This window comes from Salminus brasiliensis, chromosome 24 (assembly GCF_030463535.1).
Source record: "Salminus brasiliensis chromosome 24, fSalBra1.hap2, whole genome shotgun sequence".
Taxonomy (NCBI): Eukaryota; Metazoa; Chordata; class Actinopteri; order Characiformes; family Bryconidae; genus Salminus; species Salminus brasiliensis.
In genome coordinates, this window is record NC_132901.1 from 24,100,033 (window position 1) to 24,120,230 (window position 20,198).

The following is a 20,198-nucleotide window of genomic DNA, read 5'->3' on the forward strand; positions in this document are numbered from 1 at the left end:
TGGTTCTGAGTTTTTTCTAAACATCTGGAACTGGATGTCTACTTGTGTTAGAGTCTGTGTATGGTTCTGAACATGCACATGAACTTGATAGAAAAGAAATATTTGATAAGTCTTGGGCAAGTCTTGATGGATCATGAACTGGCTCCATAAAGGTCTTGTGCAATGTACTCCGCTGCAATCACAGTACATTACAGTAAATATACAAACATTGAAAATAAGTGAAATAAGTTAAACCTCTTAATATATGTCATTTACAATGTTTCTGCATGGAGTTGGTCATTTTATTATTTTCTATTACCTTGGAGGCAAAGCTGTTGCATACAGTGGTTCCATGGTGTAATGGTTAGCACTCTGGACTTTGAATCCAGTGATCCGAGTTCAAATCTCGGTGGAACCTGCGGGAATGTTTTCACTTTCAATTACTGTAGACATTTTTCTGCTTGGTGAAGTAGTGAGTAATGCTCTGTTTAGTTGGGTGTAGACATGTGCATTGCAATGGACACTGGGGGTTTGAACTATTTTGTCTCCATTAGGCTCTCAGGATGTAGACCCCTCAAGCTCGTATACTTCTCATATACATAATTCATAGACCCATCAACAACACACTCTACACCTGTTGCACAAGCCGAAATAGTTCTGTTGGGAGGGCGTTAGACTGAAGATCTAAAGGTCCTGGTTCAACCTGGTTTCGACAAAAGGATGTAGTTTTGAACAGCCCTAAGACATAGGTCTTGTACCTACACCCAACTAAATAGAGCATAACACACTGTCACATATTTTTTGTCTATACTAGATAACTTGTGCTCACTGCCCCCCCAAAAAATGCAGTTTTGGGGGTGAAAGACAGTCTTGTTCACTAAGCAGAAAAACGTCTACAACAACTGAAAGTGAAACACGAGAAAATACACCACGTTAAAGAAAGGTTCTGTAACAGTATTTTTTTCATGCCCATTTCAATGGACGCCACAACACGATGAGCGGAAAATGCCATAAAGAGATATAATACGGGCTTGCCAAAGACTTTTCCACACTATTTCAAGCGTTTAATATAATGTCTAAACATTTAAACATTTAAAGTTGAACTGTCTCCATCAAGATTTTTTGGGCTCAAAAGCATCAGGTCCCACCGAGATTTGAACTCGGATCGCTGGATTCAGAGTTAACCATTACACCATTGAACCACACATGAAGACACACTAGTTCAGACTCTTAATGTAATATCTACACATCCCGTGTGTGAACTGCTACACCACAGGACACTCCAATATTAAACAATTGTATTATTGTAGGATAATCAACTTATTTACATTTACATTTAAGGCATTTAGCAGAAGCTCTTATCCAGAGCGACTTACAAAAGTCAATTGCTCTTAACTCAGAAATAACCTCAACTAGTTTGAATAGACTCGAAATTTAAAGATCCTCTAATCTTAGACTCTACTAAACACAAGTCAATAAGGTGACCACTCTACTATTGGCCCAAGTGCTCTCAGAAGAGGAGGGTCTTCAGTCTTGTTTGAAGACAGCGAGCGACTCTGCTGTTCGGACACCCAGGGGAAGTTCATTCCACCACTTGTCTTACATGGATTTTGAGGGATGGCGGGTCGAGCCGAGCGGTACTTGAAGCTGGGAGGGCTCTCCGTGCGGATCGGCTTTTGACCATCGCCATCAAATACGGAGGGGCTGGTCCGTTCTTGATGGAAACGTGATTAAAATATCAGAACATATTCAAATAAATATTTTGTCCACAAAAAGAAACAAAAATACAACCTAATTATCTACATTCACTAACCAAAACGAAGAGTAATAGCTAAATATACAGCCCATCTGTATCAGCAGTGAGTTAAGGCATCATGTTTATTACTGCTTTAGTACGGGCCCTTATTTATTTTTTTTATTTTTTTGCATTATTAGAAAAGTATATATATATACATATACGAAAGTTTTTTGTTCGTTTGTTCGTTTTTTGTTTGAACGTTTGAGATAAAGAGAAAAAAACATTGATTTCTTTTTGGATTTAAAAACAACATTAGGCTCAACATTATATACAAATTTGGTTTGAATTTTTTTTTTATAAATATAAACGTTTCCTAAAATGTGGAATGACGTGAGATTTACCTGTAAAGCAGAAACACAGAGAGGCGGGCTACTACCGTGGTCTACTGTGGCCCAAGTAGAGAACTTGTGATCACTACCCCAAAAAAAGCATCTCAGGATGTCGACCCTTCACGGTTGTACACTTTTCCATTCTTAGACGCGTCAAAAACGCAACCATTGAACTCCTGCAAGCCGAAATAGCTCAGTTGGGAGAGCGTTAGACTGAAGATCTAAAGGTCCCTGGTTCGATCCCGGGTTTCGGCAGAAGGGGTTTAGTTTTGTACCCCTGCCTTCTACCCATTACATTAAAGCATTACTCACCATCACATATTTTTATGTCTATACTAGATACCTTTTGCTCACTGCCCCCCAAAATATGCTGTTTTGGGGTGAAAGACAGTCTTGTTCACTAAGCAGAAAATCCTCTACAACAACTGAAAGTGAAACACAAGAAATCACACCACCTTAAAAAGGTTTCCGCAGGTCCCACCGAGATTTGAACTCGGATCGCTGGATTCAGAGTCCAGAGTGCTAACCATTACACCATGGAACCGCTGTGTCCATTGGCATCGCCTCCAAGGTAATAGAAAATAATAAAATAATTAACTCGGTGCAGACACATTGTAAATGACCTATATTAAGAGGTTTCACTCTTTTCACTTACTTTCAATAATTGTATATTTACTGTAATGAACTGTGACTGCAGTGGAGTACAATACACAAGACCTTTATGGAGCCAGTTCAGGATCTATCAAGACTTGCCCAAGACTTTTCCACACTATTTCAAGCGTTAAATATCATCTCTAAACATTTCGGGTGAACTGTCTCCATCAAGACTTTTCCCAAAAGCATCAGGTCCCACCGAGATTTGAACTCGGATCGCTGGATTCAGAGTCCAGAGTGCTAACCATTACACCATGGAACCAATACACCCGCAACGTTCATGCTTCTCGTCCACAGAGGCTACACGTTAAGATAAAGCACACTAGTTCAGACTCTTAATGTAATATCTACACATCCCGTGTGTGAACTGCTACACCACAGGACACTCCAATATTAAACAATTGTATTATTGTAGGATAATCAACTTATTTACATTTAAGGCATTTAGCAGAAGCTCTTATCCAGAGCGACTTACAAAAGTGATTTGGTATTAACTCAGAAATAACCTTAACGAAATAACGAAAGTTTTTTGTTCGTTTGTTCGTTTTTTGTTTGAACGTTTGATATAAAGAGAAAAAAACATTGATTTCTTTTTGGATTTAAAAACAACATTAGGCTCAACATTATTTACAAATTTGGCTTGAAAAATTTTTTTATAAATATAAACGTTTCCTAAAATGTGGAATGACGTGAGATTTACCTGTAAAGCAGAGACACAGGGAGGCGGGCTACTACCGTGGTCTACTATGGCCCAAGTAGAGAACTTGTGATCACTACCCCAAAAAAGCATCTCAGGATGTCGACCCTTCACGGTTGTACACGTTTCCATTCTTAGACGCGTCAAAAACGCAACCATTGAGCTCCTGCAAGCCGAAATAGCTCAGTTGGGAGAGCGTTAGACTGAAGATCTAAAGGTCCCTGGTTCGATCCCGGGTTTCTGCAGAAAGGGTGGTCTTTTGTACCTAAGATAGTCCTTTATTAGTCCCGCAGTGGGGAAATTCTCTGTAATAGAAAATAATAAAATAATTAACTCGGTGCAGACACATTGTAAATGACCTATATTAAGAGATTTCACTCTTTTCACTTGCTTTCAATGTTTGTATATTTACTGTAATGAACTGTGACTGCAGTGGAGTACAATACACAAGACCTTTATGGAGCCAGTTCAGGATCTATCAAGACTTGCCCAAGACTTTTCCACACTATTTCAAGCGTTAAATATCATCTCTAAACATTTCGGGTGAACTGTCTCCATCAAGACTTTTCCCAAAAGCATCAGGTCCCACCGAGATTTGAACTCGGATCGCTGGATTCAAAGTCCAGAGTGCTAACCATTACACCATGGAACCAGTACAACCGCAACGTTCATGCTTCTCGTCCACGGACGCTACACGTGAAGACACAGCACACTAGTTCAGACTCTTAATGTAATATCTACACATCCCGTGTGTGAACTGCTACACCACAGGGCACTCCAATATTAAACAATTGTATTATTGTAGGATAATCAACTTATTTACATTTACATTTAAGGCATTTAGCAGAAGCTCTTATCCAGAACGACTTACAAAAGTCATTTGCTCTTAACTCAGAAGTAACCTCAACTAGTTTGAATAGACTCGAAATTTAAAGATCCTCTAATCTTAGACTCTACTGAACACAAGTCAATAAGGTGACCACTCTACTATTGGCCCAAGTGCTCTCAGAAGAGGAGGGTCTTCAGTCTGGTTTGAAGACAGCGAGCGACTCTGCTGTTCGGACACCCAGGGGAAGTTCATTCCACCACTTGTCTTACATGGATTTTGAGGGATGGCGGGTCGAGCCGAGCTGTACTTGAAGCTGGGAGGGCTCTCCGTGCGGATCGGCTTTTGACCATCGCCATCACATACGGAGGGGCTGGTCCGTTCTTGATGGAAACGTGATTAAAATATCAGAACATATTCAAATAAATATTTTGTCCACAAAAAGAAACAAAAATACAACCTAATTATCTACATTCACTAACCAAAACGAAGAGTAATAGCTAAATATACAGCCCATCTGTATCAGCAGTGAGTTAAGGCATCATGTTTATTACTGCTTTAGTACGGGCCCTTATTTATTTATTTTTGCATTATTAGAAAAGTATATATATATATATATATATATATATATATATATATATATATATATATATATATATACGAAAGTTTTTTGTTCGTTTGTTCGTTGTTTGTTTGAACGTTTCAGATAAAGGGGGAAAAAAAACATTGATATCTTTTTGGATTTAAAATCAACATTAGGCTCAACATTATTTACAAATTTGGCTTGAAAATTTTTTTTATAAATATAAACGTTTCCTAAAATGTGGAATGACGTGAGATTTACCTGTAAAGCAGAGACACAGGGAGGCGGGCTACTACCGTGGTCTACTATGGCCCAAGTAGAGAACTTGTGATCACTACCCCAAAAAAGCATCTCAGGATGTCGACCCTTCACGGTTGTACACGTTTCCATTCTTAGACGCGTCAAAAACGCAACCATTGAGCTCCTGCAAGCCGAAATAGCTCAGTTGGGAGAGCGTTAGACTGAAGATCTAAAGGTCCCTGGTTCGATCCCGGGTTTCTGCAGAAGGGGTGGTCTTTTGTACCTAAGATAGTCCTTTATTAGTCCCGCAGTGGGGAAATTCTCTGTAATAGAAAATAATAAAATAATTAACTCGGTGCAGACACATTGTAAATGACCTATATTAAGAGGTTTCACTCTTCTCACTTGCTTTCAATGTTTGTATATTTACTGTAATGAACTGTGACTGCAGTGGAGTACAATACACAAGACCTTTATGGAGCCAGTTCAGGATCCGTCAAGACTTGCCCAAGACTTTTCCACACTATTTCAAGCGTTAAATATAATCTCTAAACATTTCGGGTGAACTGTCTCCATCAAGACTTTTCCCAAAAGCATCAGGTCCCACCGAGATTTGAACTCGGATCGCTGGATTCAGAGTTCAGAGTGCTAACCATTACACCATGGAACCAGTACACCCACAACGTTCATGCTTCTCGTCCACAGAGGCGACACGTTAAGATAAAGCACACTAGTTCAGACTCTTAATGTAATATCTACACATCCCGTGTGTGAACTGCTACACCACAGGACACTCAAATATTAAACAATTGTATTATTGTAGGATAATCAACTTATTTACATTTAAGGCATTTAGCAGAAGCTCTTATCCAGAGCGACTTACAAAAGTGATTTGGTATTAACTCAGAAATAACCTTAACGAAATAACGGAAGTTTTTTGTTCGTTTGTTCGTTTTTTGTTTGAACGTTTGATATAAAGAGAAAAAAACATTGATTTCTTTTTGGATTTAAAAACAACATTAGGCTCAACATTATTTACAAATTTGGTTTGATTTTTTTTTTTTATAAATATAAACGTTTCCTAAAATGTGGAATGACGTGAGATTTACCTGTAAAGCAGAGACACAGAGAGGCGGGCTACTACCGTGGTCTACTGTGGCCCAAGTAGAGAACTTGTGATCACTACCCCAAAAAAGCATCTCAGGATGTCTACCCTTCACGGTTGTACACTTTTCCATTCTTAGACGCGTCAAAAACGCAACCATTGAACTCCTGCAAGCCGGAATAGCTCAGTTGGGAGAGCGTTAGACTGAAGATCTAAAGGTCCCTGGTTCGATCCCGGGTTTCGGCAGAAGGGGTGTAGTTTTGTACCCCTGCCTTCTACCCATTACATTAAAGCATTACTCACCATCACATATTTTTATGTCTATACTAGATACCTTGTGCTCACTCCCCCCCAATATATGCTGTTTTGGGGTGAAAGACAGTCTTGTTCACTAAGCAGAAAATCCTCTACAACAACTGAAAGTGAAACACAAGAAATCACACCACCTTAAAAAGGTTTCCGCAGGTCCCACCGAGATTTGAACTCGGATCGCTGGATTCAGAGTCCAGAGTGCTAACCATTACACCATGGAACCAGTACAACCACAATGTTCATGCTTCTCGTCCACAGAGGCTACACGTTAAGACACAGCACACTAGTTCAGACTCTTAATGTAATATCTACACATCCCGTGTGTGAACTGCTACACCACAGGACACTCCAATATTAAACAATTGTATTATTGTAGGATAATCAACTTATTTACATTTACATTTAAGGCATTTAGCAGAAGCTCTTATCCAGAGCGACTTACAAAAGTCATTTGCTCTTAACTCAGAAATAACCTCAACTAGTTTGAATAGACTCGAAATTTAAAGATCCTCTAATCTTAGACTCTACTAAACACAAGTCAATAAGGTGACCACTCTACTATTGGCCCAAGTGCTCTCAGAAGAGGAGGGTCTTCAGTCTGGTTTGAAGACAGCGAGCGACTCTGCTGTTCGGACACCCAGGGGAAGTTCATTCCACCACTTGTCTTACATGGATTTTGAGGGATGGCGGGTCGAGCCGAGCGGTACTTGAAGCTGGGAGGGCTCTCCGTGCGGATCGGCTTTTGACCATCGCCATCAAATACGGAGGGGCTGGTCCGTTCTTGATGGAAACGTGATTAAAATATCAGAACATATTCAAATAAATATTTTGTCCACAAAAAGAAACAAAAATACAACCTAATTATCTACATTCACTAACCAAAACGAAGAGTAATAGCTAAATATACAGCCCATCTGTATCAGCAGTGAGTTAAGGCATCATGTTTATTACTGCTTGAGTACAGGCCCTTATTTATTTATTTTTGCATTATTAGAAAAGTATATATATATATATATATATATATATATATATATATATATATATACGAAAGTTTTTTGTTCGTTTGTTCGTTGTTTGTTTGAACGTTTCAGATAAAGGGGAAAAAAAAACATTGATATCTTTTTGGTTTTAAAAACAACATTAGGCTCAACATTATTTACAAATTTGGCTTGAAAATTTTTTTTATAAATATAAACGTTTCCTAAAATGTGGAATGACGTGAGATTTACCTGTAAAGCAGAGACACTGGGAGGCGGGCTACTACCGTGGTCTACTATGGCCCAAGTAGAGAACTTGTGATCACTACCCCAAAATAGCATCTCAGGATGTCGACCCTTCACGGTTGTACACGTTTCCATTCTTAGACGCGTCAAAAAACGCAACCAGTGAACTCTTACAAGCCGAAATAGCTCAGTGGGGAGAGCGTTAGACTGAAGCTCTAAATGTCCCTGGTTCGATCCCGGGTTTCTGCAGAAGGGCTGGTCTTTTGTACCTAAGATAGTCCTTTATTAGTCCCGCAGTGGGGAAATTCTCTGTAATAGAAAATAATAAAATAATTAACTCGGTGCAGACACATTGTAAATGACCTATATTAAGAGATTTCACTCTTTTCACTTGCTTTCAATGTTTGTATATTTACTGTAATGAACTGTGACTGCAGTGGAGTACAATACACAAGACCTTTATGGAGCCAGTTCAGGATCTATCAAGACTTGCCCAAGACTTTTCCACACTATTTCAAGCGTTAAATATCATCTCTAAACATTTCGGGTGAACTGTCTCCATCAAGACTTTTCCCAAAAGCATCAGGTCCCACCGAGATTTGAACTCGGATCGCTGGATTCAGAGTCCAGAGTGCTAACCATTACACCATGGAACCAGTACACCCACAACGTTCATGCTTCTCGTCCACAGAGGCTACACGTTAAGATAAAGCACACTAGTTCAGACTCTTAATGTAATATCTACACATCCCGTGTGTGAACTGCTACACCACAGGACACTCAAATATTAATCAATTGTATTATTGTAGGATAATCAACTTATTTACATTTAAGGCATTTAGCAGAAGCTCTTATCCAGAGCGACTTACAAAAGTGATTTGGTATTAACTCAGAAATAACCTTAACGAAATAACGAAAGTTTTTTGTTCGTTTGTTCGTTTTTTGTTTGAAAGTTTGAGATAAAGAGAAAAAAACATTGATTTCTTTTTGGATTTAAAAACAACATTAGGCTCAACATTATATACAAATTTGGTTTGAATTTTTTTTTTTATAAATATAAACGTTTCCTAAAATGTGGAATGACGTGAGATTTACCTGTAAAGCAGAAACACAGAGAGGCGGGCTACTACCGTGGTCTACTGTGGCCCAAGTAGAGAACTTGTGATCACTACCCCAAAAAAAGCATCTCAGGATGTCGACCCTTCACGGTTGTACACTTTTCCATTCTTAGACGCGTCAAAAACGCAACCATGGAACTCCTACGAGCCGAAATAGCTCAGTTGGGAGAGCGTTAGACTGAAGATCTAAAGGTCCCTGGTTCGATCCCGGGTTTCGGCAGAAGGGGTGGTCTTTTGTACCTAAGATAGTCCTTTATTAGTCCCGCAGTGGGGAAATTCTCTGTAATAGAAAATAATAAAATAATTAACTCGGTGCAGACACATTGTAAATGACCTATATTAAGAGATTTCACTCTTTTCACTTGCTTTCAATGTTTGTATATTTACTGTAATGAACTGTGACTGCAGTGGAGTACAATACACAAGACCTTTATGGAGCCAGTTCAGGATCCATCAAGACTTGCCCAAAACTTTTCCACACTATTTCAAGCGTTAAATATCATCTCTAAACATTTCGGGTGAACTGTCTCCATCAAGACTTTTCCCAAAAGCATCAGGTCCCACCGAGATTTGAACTCGGATCGCTGGATTCAGAGTCCAGAGTGCTAACCATTACACCATGGAACCAGTACAACCACAAGGTTCATGCTTCTCGTCCACGGACGCTACACGTGAAGACTAGTTCAAGATTTTCATGCAATATCTACACATCCCGTGTGCGAACTGCTGCTTATCCAGAGGGACTTACAAAAGTAATTTGCTATTAACTCAGAAATAACCCAGCTAGTTTAAATAGGCTAAAATTTAAAGATCCTTCTAATCTTAGACTCTACTAAACACAAGTCAATAAGGTGACCACTCTACTATATAGTGCTATTTCAAGAGTTTAATATAATGTTTAAATATTTCGGGTGAGCTGTCTCCATCAAGCCTTTTCCCAAAAGCATCAGGTCCAGCACACTAGTTCAGACTCTTAATGTAAGATCTACACATCCCGTGTGTGAACTGTGTGAATCTTCAGGCAGGTGAGAGACCTTCACCTGTTCATCAAACATATGGAGAAAAGCCGACTCTTCTTCTAAACAACAATCTACAGCCACAGTGACAGTGTTTCGTCAGGAGAGGGCAACATTCACTGCTTTACCAAAGTTTGATCAGATCCTGACACAGCGTGGATTGAAAGGTGGAGGAGTGAGTGGAACCTCCCTTTAAGGACCACTTTTTTTGTGGCTCAGTTTGCCACAATAAGTCATAATCAGTGCGCTTCTTCTGAAGAAGACTCAACAAGTACAATCAGCATATATATTTTTTTTTTGATCGGTCAGTTTTATTCAGATCCTATGAGGAGTGTGTCTCAAAACGTCTGTAGACAAAGAAGTAAGTCAGAAATACGTCAGCATTGTAATAAGTGAGAAACAAGTGAGCAATACTTTATTTAGTTGGGTGTAGCTGCAAGGCATGGGTACAAAACTCTGCACCCCTTCTGCCGAAACCCGGGATCGAACCAGGGACCTTTAGATCTTCAGTCTAACGCTCTCCCAACTGAGCTATTTCGGCGTGTGAAAGTTTGTTGGTTTGCGTTGTTGACGCGTCTATCAATGAAAATGTGAACAATGGTTAAGGGTCGACATCCTGAGATCCTGCCGAGTTCAATTCACCTCCGTGGCTCGGAGCCAGGGTCATGGTTGAGAAGTTAATGTGCCTAAGACACTGAACTAGTGCTTTCTCTCGTTTTGACCAGGGTTGTAGTTTTTTGCTTTTTCACATGTACTTTCGTAACCCGCATTTTTTGCTGAGACAAAAAATGTTTTAAACTGATTGTGATTCTAACTCGTGTTTTAACAGTATTTTTTTCATGTCCATTTCAATGGACCTCACAACACGATAAGCGTAAAATGCCATAAAAAGAAAAATAAGGCTGAGTTTTTCCTAAACATCTGGAACTGGATGTCTACTTGTGTTAGAGTCTGTGTATGGTTCTGAGTTTTTTCTAAACATCTGGAACTGGATGTCTACTTGTGTTAGAGTCTGTGTATGGTTCTGAACATGCACATGAACTTGATAGAAAAGAAATATTTGATAAGTCTTGGGCAAGTCTTGATGGATCATGAACTGGCTCCATAAAGGTCTTGTGTAATGTACTCCGCTGCAATCACAGTACATTACAGTAAATATACAATCATTGAAAATAAGTGAAATAAGTGAAACCTCTTAATATATGTCATTTACAATGTTTCTGCATAGAGTTGGTCATTTTATTATTTTCTATTACCTTGGAGGCAAAGCTGTTGCATACAGTGGTTCCATGGTGTAATGGTTAGCACTCTGGACTTTGAATCCAGTGATCCGAGTTCAAATCTCGGTGGAACCTGCGGGAATGTTTTCACTTTCAATTACTGTAGACATTTTTCTGCTTGGTGAAGTAATGTTGCACAAGCCGAAATAGTTCATTTGGGAGGGCGTTAGACTGAAGATCTAAAGGTCCTGGTTCAACCTGGTTTGGGCAAAAGGGTGTAGTTTTGAACAGCCCTAAGACATAGGTCTTGTACCTACACCCAACTAAATAGAGCATAACACACTGTCACATATTTTTTGTCTATACTAGATAACTTGTGCTCACTGCCCCCCCAAAAAATGCAGGTTTAGGGGTGAAAGACAGTCTTGTTCACTAAGCAGAAAAACGTCTACAACAACTGAAAGTGAAACACGAGAAAATACACCACGTTAAAGACAGGTTCTGTAGGTTCCACCGAGATTTAAACTGGGATCGCTGGATTCAGAGTCCAGAGTGCTTACCATTACACCATGGAACCACTGCGTGCAACATTTTTGCCTCCAAGGTCATGTGATTATCAACACCATGCAGACATATTGTAAATGACCTATATCAAGAGGTTTCACTTATTTCACTTATTTTCAATGATTGTATATTTACTGTAATGAACTGTGATTGCAGTGGAGTACAATACACAAGACCTTTATGGAGCCAGTTCCAAGACTTTTCCACACTATTTGAAGTGTACAATCTACAGCCACAGTGACAGTGTTCCGCCAGGAGAGGGCCACATTCACTGCTTTACCAAAATAAAGTTTGACCAGATCCTGACACAACGTGTCTGGAAAGGTGGAGGAGTGAGTGGAACCTCACCTTCAGGACCACTTTCTTTGTGGCCCAATTTGCCACAATAAGTCATAATCAATGAGCCTCTTCTGAGGAAGACTCTACAAGTAGAATCAGCATGAAATGTTTTTTTTTTTTTTGTCAGTCAGTTTTATTCAAATACCATGAGGAGTGTACAGACAAAGAAGTACGTCACAGTAAGAAACGCTTTATTTAGTTGGGTGTAGCTGAAAGGCATAGGTACAAAACTCTTCATCCCTTTAGACTGCGTTAGACTGAAGATCTAAAAGTCTATGGGTCGATCCTGGGTTTCGACAGAAGGACTGAGGCAGTGTTTTGTACACTAAGACCTACACTGTACACCCATCTAAATATAGCATTACTCACCATTACATAACAGACATTTTCACACACACACACTCCTCACAGAGTTTGACTGACTAAACACAAAAACATTTCATTGAAATAATTAAAAGCATTGTTCAGTCATGTCTACATGTAAGTAATTCACAACAACTACTAAATTAATTAACTGCATAAAAAATCATGCTCTCTGTTTTTAGTAGATTATGCATGGATGACATCTGATGGATTATGCACACATATTTTCACACATATTCCTTATAGCATTTCAGCAAAACAAGTGAATTGTACAACAATAAATAATTAATGCTGATCAATTACACTTTTACTGCAACCTCAATGACTAGTGGAAATTACCAACACCAACAAGTGTAAAATAGAAAGCAGGTCACAATCACATCCTTTGCATATCTCATGAGACACTGCACCGATAAGCCTTTCCTGAAGAAAAAATGCATCAAGGTTTAAATGCAGAACCAGTGATCTGAAATGTGCTACATTGTTTTATGTTTCTGAAAATATAGAATGACATTAGATTTTTCCAGAGCGCTAACCAACACTATGGAACCCCTACATGGGAAAAAGTTGCCTCCGAGGTAATAGAAAATATAATATAATTTAATGACCAAAACATTATAAACTGCCTACATTGATAGATTTTACTTAATACAGAAGATTGTTTTCCTATATATCCTACCTTGGAGGCAAAGCCGTTGCATACAGTGGTTCCATGGTGTAATGGTTAGCACTCTGGACTTTGAATCCAGTGATCCGAGTTCAAATCTCGGTGGAACCTGCGGGAATGTGTTCACTTTCAATTACTGTAGACATTCTTCTGCTTGGTGAAGTAGTGAGTAATGCTCTCTTTAGTTGGGTGTAGACATGTGCATTGCAATGGACACTGGGGGTTTGAACTATTTTGTCTCCATTAGGCTCTCAGGATGTAGACCCCTCAAGCTCGTATACTTCTCATATACATAATTCATAGACCCATCAACAACACACTCTACACCTGTTGCACAAGCCGAAATAGTTCTGTTGGGAGGGCGTTAGACTGAAGATCTAAAGGTCCTGGTTCAACCTGGTTTCGGCAAAAGGATGTAGTTTTGAACAGCCCTAAGACATAGGTCTTGTACCTACACCCAACTAAACAGAGCATAACACACTGTCACATATTTTTTGTCTATACTAGATAACTTGTGCTCACTGCCCCCCCAAAAAATGCAGTTTTGGGGGTGAAAGACAGTCTTGTTCACTAAGCAGAAAAACATCTACAACAACTGAAAGTGAAACACGAGAAAATACACCACGTTAAAGAAAGGTTCTGTAACAGTATTTTTTTCATGCCCATTTCAATGGACGCCAAAACACGATGAGCGGAAAATGCCATAAAGAGATATAATACGGGCTTGCCAAAGACTTTTCCACACTATTTCAAGCGTTTAATATAATGTCTAAACATTTAAACATTTGAAGTTGAACTGTCTCTATCAAGATTTTTTGGGCTCAAAAGCATCAGGTCCCACCGAGATTTGAACTCGGATCGCTGGATTCAGAGTTAACCATTACACCATTGAACCACACATGAAGACACACTAGTTCAGACTCTTAATGTAATATCTACACATCCCGTGTGTGAACTGCTACACCACAGGACACTCCAATATTAAACAATTGTATTATTGTAGGATAATCAACTTATTTACATTTACATTTAAGGCATTTAGCAGAAGCTCTTATCCAGAGCGACTTACAAAAGTCATTTGCTCTTAACTCAGAAATAACCTCAACTAGTTTGAATAGACTCGAAATTTAAAGATCCTCTAATCTTAGACTCTACTAAACACAAGTCAATAAGGTGACCACTCTACTATTGGCCCAAGTGCTCTCAGAAGAGGAGGGTCTTCAGTCTGGTTTGAAGACAGCGAGCGACTCTGCTGTTCGGACACCCAGGGGAAGTTCATTCCACCACTTGTCTTACATGGATTTTGAGGGATGGCGGGTCGAGCCGAGCGGTACTTGAAGCTGGGAGGGCTCTCCGTGCGGATCGGCTTTTGACCATCGCCATCAAATACGGAGGGGCTGGTCCGTTCTTGATGGAAACGTGATTAAAATATCAGAACATATTCAAATAAATATTTTGTCCACAAAAAGAAACAAAAATACAACCTAATTATCTACATTCACTAACCAAAACGAAGAGTAATAGCTAAATATACAGCCCATCTGTATCAGCAGTGAGTTAAGGCATCATGTTTATTACTGCTTTAGGACGGGCCCTTATTTATTTTTTATTTATTTTTGCATTATTAGAAAAGTATATATATATATACATATACGAAAGTTTTTTGTTCGTTTGTTCGTTTTTTGTTTGAACGTTTCAGATAAAGGGGAAAAAAACATTGATATCTTTTTGGATTTAAAAACAACATTAGGCTCAACATTATTTACAAATTTTGCTTGAAATTTTTTTTTATAAATATAAACGTTTCCTAAAATGTGGAATGACGTGAGATTTACCTGTAAAGCAGAGACACAGAGAGGCGGGCTACTACCGTGGTCTACTATGGCCCAAGTAGAGAACTTGTGATCAGTACCCCAAAAAAGCATCTCAGGATGTCGACCCTTCACGGTTGTACACGTTTCCATTCTTAGACGCGTCAAAAACGCAACCATTGAACTCCTGCAAGTCGAAATAGCTCAGTTGGGAGAGCGTTAGACTGAAGATCTAAAGGTCCTGGTTCAACCTGGTTTCGGCAAAAGGATGTAGTTTTGAACAGCCCTAAGACATAGGTCTTGTACCTACACCCAACTAAATAGAGCATAACACACTGTCACATATTTTTTGTCTATACTAGATAACTTGTGCTCACTGCCCCCCCAAAAAATGCAGGTTTGGGGGTGAAAGACAGTCTTGTTCACTAAGCAGAAAATTGTCTACAACAACTGAAAGTGAAACACGAGAAAATACACCACGTTAAAGAAAGGTTCTGTAGGTTCCACCGAGATTTAAACTGGGATCGCTGGATTCAGAGTCCAGAGTGCTTACCGTTACACCATGGAACCGCTGCGTGCAACAGTTTTGCCTCCAAGGTCATGTGATTATCAACACCATGCAGACATATTGTAAATGACCTATATCAAGAGGTTTCACTTATTTCACTTATTTTCAATGATTGTATATTTACTGTAATGAACTGTGATTGCAGTGGAGTACAATACACAAGACCTTTATGGAGCCAGTTCCAAGACTTTTCCACACTATTTGAAGTGTACAATCTACAGCCACAGTGACAGTGTTCCGCCAGGAGAGGGCCACATTCACTGCTTTACCAAAATAAAGTTTGACCAGATCCTGACACAACGTGTCTGGAAAGGTGGAGGAGTGAGTGGAACCTCACCTTCAGGACCACTTTCTTTGTGGCCCAATTTGCCACAATAAGTCATAATCAATGAGCCTCTTCTGAGGAAGACTCTACAAGTAGAATCAGCATGAAATGTTTTTTTTTTTTTGTCAGTCAGTTTTATTCAAATACTATGAGGAGTGTACAGACAAAGAAGTACGTCACAGTAAGAAACGCTTTATTTAGTTGGGTGTAGCTGAAAGGCATAGGTACAAAACTCTTCATCCCTTTAGACTGCGTTAGACTGAAGATCTAAAAGTCTATGGGTCGATCCTGGGTTTTGACAGAAGGACTGAGGCAGTGTTTTGTACACTAAGACCTACACTGTACACCCATCTAAATATAGCATTACTCACCATTACATAACAGACATTTTCACACACACACACTCCTCACAGAGTTTGACTGACTAAACACAAAAACATTTCATTGAAATAATTAAAAGCATTGTTCAGTCATGTCTACATGTAAGTAATTCACAACAACTACTAAATTAATTAACTGCATAAAAAATCATGCTCTCTGTTTTTAGTAGATTATGCATGGATGACATCTGATGGATTATGCACACATAGTTTCACACATATTCCTTATAGCATTTCAGCAAAACAAGTGAATTGTACAACAATAAATAATTAATGCTGATCAATTACACTTTTACTGCAACCTCAATGACTAGTGGAAATTACCAACACCAAAAAGTGTAAAATAGAAAGCAGGTCACAATCACATCCTTTGCCTATCTCATGAGACACTGCACCGATAAGCCTTTCCTGAAGAAAAAATGCATCAAGGTTTAAATGCAGAACCAGTGATCTGAAATGTGCTACATTGTTTTATGTTTCTGAAAATATAGAATGACATTAGATTTTTCCAGAGCGCTAACCAACACTATGGAACCCCTACATGGGAAAAAGTTGCCTCCGAGGTAATAGAAAATATAATATAATTTAATGACCAAAACATTATAAACTGCCTACATTGATAGATTTTACTTAATACAGAAGATTGTTTTCCTGTATAATTACTGTAATGTACTGTAATTGATATAAATACACAAGACTTTCATGGAGCCAGTTCAGGATCCATCAAGACTTGCCCAAAACTTTTCCATACTATTTGTGGATTCTATCGTTTTGACCATGGTTGTATTTTTTGCTTTTTCACATGAACTTTCGTAACCCGCATTTTTTTCTGCTGGGACAAAAAATGTTTTAAACTGATTGTGACTTCTCTCCAACATAAAAACAAAATGGGGAAAAAAACACATTTTTGCTAACTCATGTTTTTAACAGTATTTTTTTTTCATGCCCATTTCAATGGACGCCACAACACGATGAGCGGAAAATGCCATAAAGAGATATAATACGGGCTTGCCCAAGACTTTTCCACACTATTTCAAGCGTTTAATATAATGTCTAAACATTTAAACATTTAAAGTTGAACTGTCTCCATCAAGATTTTTTGGGCTCAAAAGCATCAGGTCCCACCGAGATTTGAACTCGGATCGCTGGATTCAGAGTCCAGAGTGCTAACCATTACACCATGGAACCACTACGCCCACACATCCACCGACGCTACACGTGAAGACACAGTACACTAGTTCAGGCTTTTAATGTTATATCGACACATCCCGTGTGTGAACTGCTAAACCACAGAACACTCAAGTGTTGTACAATTGTATTATTGTAGGATAATCAACTTATTTACATTTACATTTAAAGCATTTAGCAGATGCTCTTCTCCAGAGCGACTTACAAAAGTGCTTCACTGTTTACTCAAGAAAAACCTCAGCTAGTTTGAATAGACTAATAATTTAAAGATCCTCTAATCTTAGACTCTACTAAACACAAGTCAGTAAGGAGACCATAGTACTCTGCTATTCGCTCAAGTCCTCTCAGAAGAGGAGGGTCTTCAGTCTGGGTTTGAAGACAGCGAGCCTTGGACTCTGCTGTTCGGACACCCAGGGGAAGTTCGTTCCACCACTTCGGTGCAGGACAGTAAAAAGTCTGGACGCTCGTCTTCCGTGGATTTTGAGGGATGGCGGGTCGAGCCGAGCCGTACTTGAAGCTGGAAGAGCTCTTGGTGCGGATCGGCTTTTGACCATTGCCATCAAGTACAGAGGGGCTGGTCCGTTCTTGGCTTTGTAGACCAGCGTCAGGGTTTTGAATCTGATGCGGGCAGCAGCTACAGGAAGCCAGTGGAGGGAACTTGCAACAAGTTAACTTGGAATGGAACCGGAACCTTACATTGAAGACATTAAACTGATAAAAAAAAAAAAAAAACACACGGAGAATTAAAAACATAAATAAATGTACAAATTAGGAATCATTTGTTGTTTATAATGAATAAACTGTGACACCATACTTTACTTACTTACTTAAAGCTTACATGTATTTTGTGTCTCGTTTATTAGCCAAACTCGCCCAACTCCTGATTTACATTGCAATGTAAATGAATGATATGATGTATGTTCAAAATAACTTTAATATGAATAGAAAATAATATTATCACTTGCAACAGTTCCAGTTATGCTGACCGCAAATTTGTTTGGCCAGCATGAGCACAAATGAATATTTTTGATTGAAAATGGGTACTTACAGTACTTGCAGTCGCTCTGATCTTGCTTGTCTTGTCTGATCTCTGTCACTTTCTCAGGGCGTGCTCAAAGTCATGACACAATTGTGATTAGATCATCAGGATCCAATCAGTAACCAGCAATGCTGACAATCATTCATTTACAGGGTATTTATTGGTTTAGAAACATAAATATGTCATGTCCATTGCAATGGACACTGGGTCCGAAGGGGTTTGAACTATTTTATCTCCATTATGCTGGCGCTGGCAGACCTTCAGCAAGCCGAAATAGCTCAGTTGGGAGAGCGTTAGACTGAAGATCTAAAGGTCCCTGGTTCGATCCCGGGTTTCGGCAGAATGGTTGAGATGTTTTGTACACTGCTGAGACCTACACTGTACACCCAACTAAATAAAGTATTATATTACAGACATTTTCACACACACTCCTCACAGAGTTTGAATAAAATTGACTAACAATGGTCAGTCATGTCTAAATGTTAACAGAAATTCATAAAAACTACGAAATTAATTCACTGCATAAAAAAATCATGCTCTCTGTTTTTAGTAGATTATGCGTGGATAACATCTGGTGGACTATGCACACATATTTTCACACATATTTTTTAATATCTTGAAAAAATGCATCAAGATTTCAATGCAGAACCAGTGGTCTGAAATTTGGTACATTATAAACGGCCAATATTGGTAGATTTTTACTTAATACAAAAGACTATTTTCCAATATAAGTACTGTAATAGTAATATTGTACTGTAATTGATATAATACACAAGACCTTTATAGAGCCAGTTCAGGATACATCAAGACCTGCCCAAGAGTTTTCCACACTATTTGAAGCGTTTAATATAATGTCTAAAGATTTCAGGTGAACTGTCTCCATCAAGACTTTTCAAAAAGCATCAGGTCCCACCGAGATTTGAACTCGGATCGCTGGATTCAGAGTCCAGAGTGCTAACCGTTACACCATGGAACCATCACACTCTCAGCGTTCATGCTTCTCGTCCACAGAGGCTACACGTTAAGATAAAGCACACTAGTTCAGACTCTTAATGTAATATCTACACATCCCGTGTGCGAACTGCTTCACCACAGGACACTCAAGTGTTGTACAATCAGTCAAGTACCTGGGTTTCAGGATAAAAATCTTCAGCCAGGTGAGAGACCTTCACCTCTTCATCAAACATATGAAGAAAAGCAGAAAAGTCGGCTGTTCTTCTAAACAACAATCAACAGCCACACTGACAGTGTTTCGTCAGGAGAGGGCAACATTCACTGCTTTACCAAAGTCTGATCAGATCCTGACACAGCATGGATGGAAAGGTGGGGGAATGAGTGGAACCTCACCTTGAAGACCACCTTCTTTGTGGCTCAATTTGCCACAATAAGTCATAATCAATGAGCCTCTTCTGAGAAAGACTCAACAAGTGTAATCAGAAATGAAATGTTTGAGGAGTGTGTCTGAACATGTGTGTAGGTAAAGAAGTACGTCCCAGTGAGAAACGCTTTAAGCCTAGAGACAAAACGCTGTACTTTTTTTGAACTATTTCACCTGCATTTCGCAGCATGAAAGGAGGCTCTCAGGATGTAGGCTTCTCACGTTTGTACACTTTTTATATATACAATTTATAGACACGTCAAAAAAGCACACAACCTTCTTCACTCACGCCGAAATAGCTCAGTTGGGAGAGCGTTAGACTGAAGATCTAAAGGTCCCTGGTTCAATCCCGGGTTTCGGCAGAGTGCTTGATGCATTTTGTACACTGCTGAGACCTACACTGTACACCCCACCCAACTAAATAGAGCATGACTCACAAAAGAGACATTTCTTCTTACTTTATCATTATTTTCACT

General features: G+C 39.1%; 18 non-coding genes across 18 annotated transcripts; 8 read left to right on the forward strand and 10 right to left on the reverse strand.

Annotated features, from left to right (window-relative positions):
• The first annotated feature begins 325 nt into the window (after positions 1-325).
• trnaq-uug (transfer RNA glutamine (anticodon UUG)) lies at positions 326-397 on the forward strand. The gene has a single exon. It is a non-coding gene; the product is annotated as a tRNA-Gln (tRNA).
• Positions 398-2,288: 1,891 nt separating this feature from the next.
• On the forward strand, positions 2,289-2,361 carry trnaf-gaa (transfer RNA phenylalanine (anticodon GAA)). Its single transcript has one exon. It is a non-coding gene; the product is annotated as a tRNA-Phe (tRNA).
• A 217-nt stretch (positions 2,362-2,578) lies between these two features.
• trnaq-cug (transfer RNA glutamine (anticodon CUG)) lies at positions 2,579-2,650 on the reverse strand. The gene has a single exon. It is a non-coding gene; the product is annotated as a tRNA-Gln (tRNA).
• Positions 2,651-2,950: 300 nt separating this feature from the next.
• On the reverse strand, positions 2,951-3,022 carry trnaq-cug (transfer RNA glutamine (anticodon CUG)). Its single transcript has one exon. It is a non-coding gene; the product is annotated as a tRNA-Gln (tRNA).
• Positions 3,023-4,037: 1,015 nt separating this feature from the next.
• On the reverse strand, positions 4,038-4,109 carry trnaq-uug (transfer RNA glutamine (anticodon UUG)). The gene has a single exon. It is a non-coding gene; the product is annotated as a tRNA-Gln (tRNA).
• A 1,595-nt stretch (positions 4,110-5,704) lies between these two features.
• On the reverse strand, positions 5,705-5,776 carry trnaq-cug (transfer RNA glutamine (anticodon CUG)). Its single transcript has one exon. It is a non-coding gene; the product is annotated as a tRNA-Gln (tRNA).
• Positions 5,777-6,384: 608 nt separating this feature from the next.
• Positions 6,385-6,457, forward strand: trnaf-gaa (transfer RNA phenylalanine (anticodon GAA)). Its single transcript has one exon. It is a non-coding gene; the product is annotated as a tRNA-Phe (tRNA).
• A 217-nt stretch (positions 6,458-6,674) lies between these two features.
• On the reverse strand, positions 6,675-6,746 carry trnaq-cug (transfer RNA glutamine (anticodon CUG)). Its single transcript has one exon. It is a non-coding gene; the product is annotated as a tRNA-Gln (tRNA).
• Positions 6,747-8,330: 1,584 nt separating this feature from the next.
• Positions 8,331-8,402, reverse strand: trnaq-cug (transfer RNA glutamine (anticodon CUG)). The gene has a single exon. It is a non-coding gene; the product is annotated as a tRNA-Gln (tRNA).
• Positions 8,403-9,011: 609 nt separating this feature from the next.
• Positions 9,012-9,084, forward strand: trnaf-gaa (transfer RNA phenylalanine (anticodon GAA)). Its single transcript has one exon. It is a non-coding gene; the product is annotated as a tRNA-Phe (tRNA).
• A 335-nt stretch (positions 9,085-9,419) lies between these two features.
• On the reverse strand, positions 9,420-9,491 carry trnaq-cug (transfer RNA glutamine (anticodon CUG)). The gene has a single exon. It is a non-coding gene; the product is annotated as a tRNA-Gln (tRNA).
• Positions 9,492-10,348: 857 nt separating this feature from the next.
• Positions 10,349-10,421, reverse strand: trnaf-gaa (transfer RNA phenylalanine (anticodon GAA)). The gene has a single exon. It is a non-coding gene; the product is annotated as a tRNA-Phe (tRNA).
• A 742-nt stretch (positions 10,422-11,163) lies between these two features.
• trnaq-uug (transfer RNA glutamine (anticodon UUG)) lies at positions 11,164-11,235 on the forward strand. Its single transcript has one exon. It is a non-coding gene; the product is annotated as a tRNA-Gln (tRNA).
• A 1,837-nt stretch (positions 11,236-13,072) lies between these two features.
• trnaq-uug (transfer RNA glutamine (anticodon UUG)) lies at positions 13,073-13,144 on the forward strand. Its single transcript has one exon. It is a non-coding gene; the product is annotated as a tRNA-Gln (tRNA).
• A 4,089-nt stretch (positions 13,145-17,233) lies between these two features.
• Positions 17,234-17,305, reverse strand: trnaq-cug (transfer RNA glutamine (anticodon CUG)). The gene has a single exon. It is a non-coding gene; the product is annotated as a tRNA-Gln (tRNA).
• Positions 17,306-18,611: 1,306 nt separating this feature from the next.
• On the forward strand, positions 18,612-18,684 carry trnaf-gaa (transfer RNA phenylalanine (anticodon GAA)). Its single transcript has one exon. It is a non-coding gene; the product is annotated as a tRNA-Phe (tRNA).
• Positions 18,685-19,248: 564 nt separating this feature from the next.
• trnaq-cug (transfer RNA glutamine (anticodon CUG)) lies at positions 19,249-19,320 on the reverse strand. Its single transcript has one exon. It is a non-coding gene; the product is annotated as a tRNA-Gln (tRNA).
• A 691-nt stretch (positions 19,321-20,011) lies between these two features.
• Positions 20,012-20,084, forward strand: trnaf-gaa (transfer RNA phenylalanine (anticodon GAA)). Its single transcript has one exon. It is a non-coding gene; the product is annotated as a tRNA-Phe (tRNA).
• Positions 20,085-20,198: the final 114 nt, after the last annotated feature.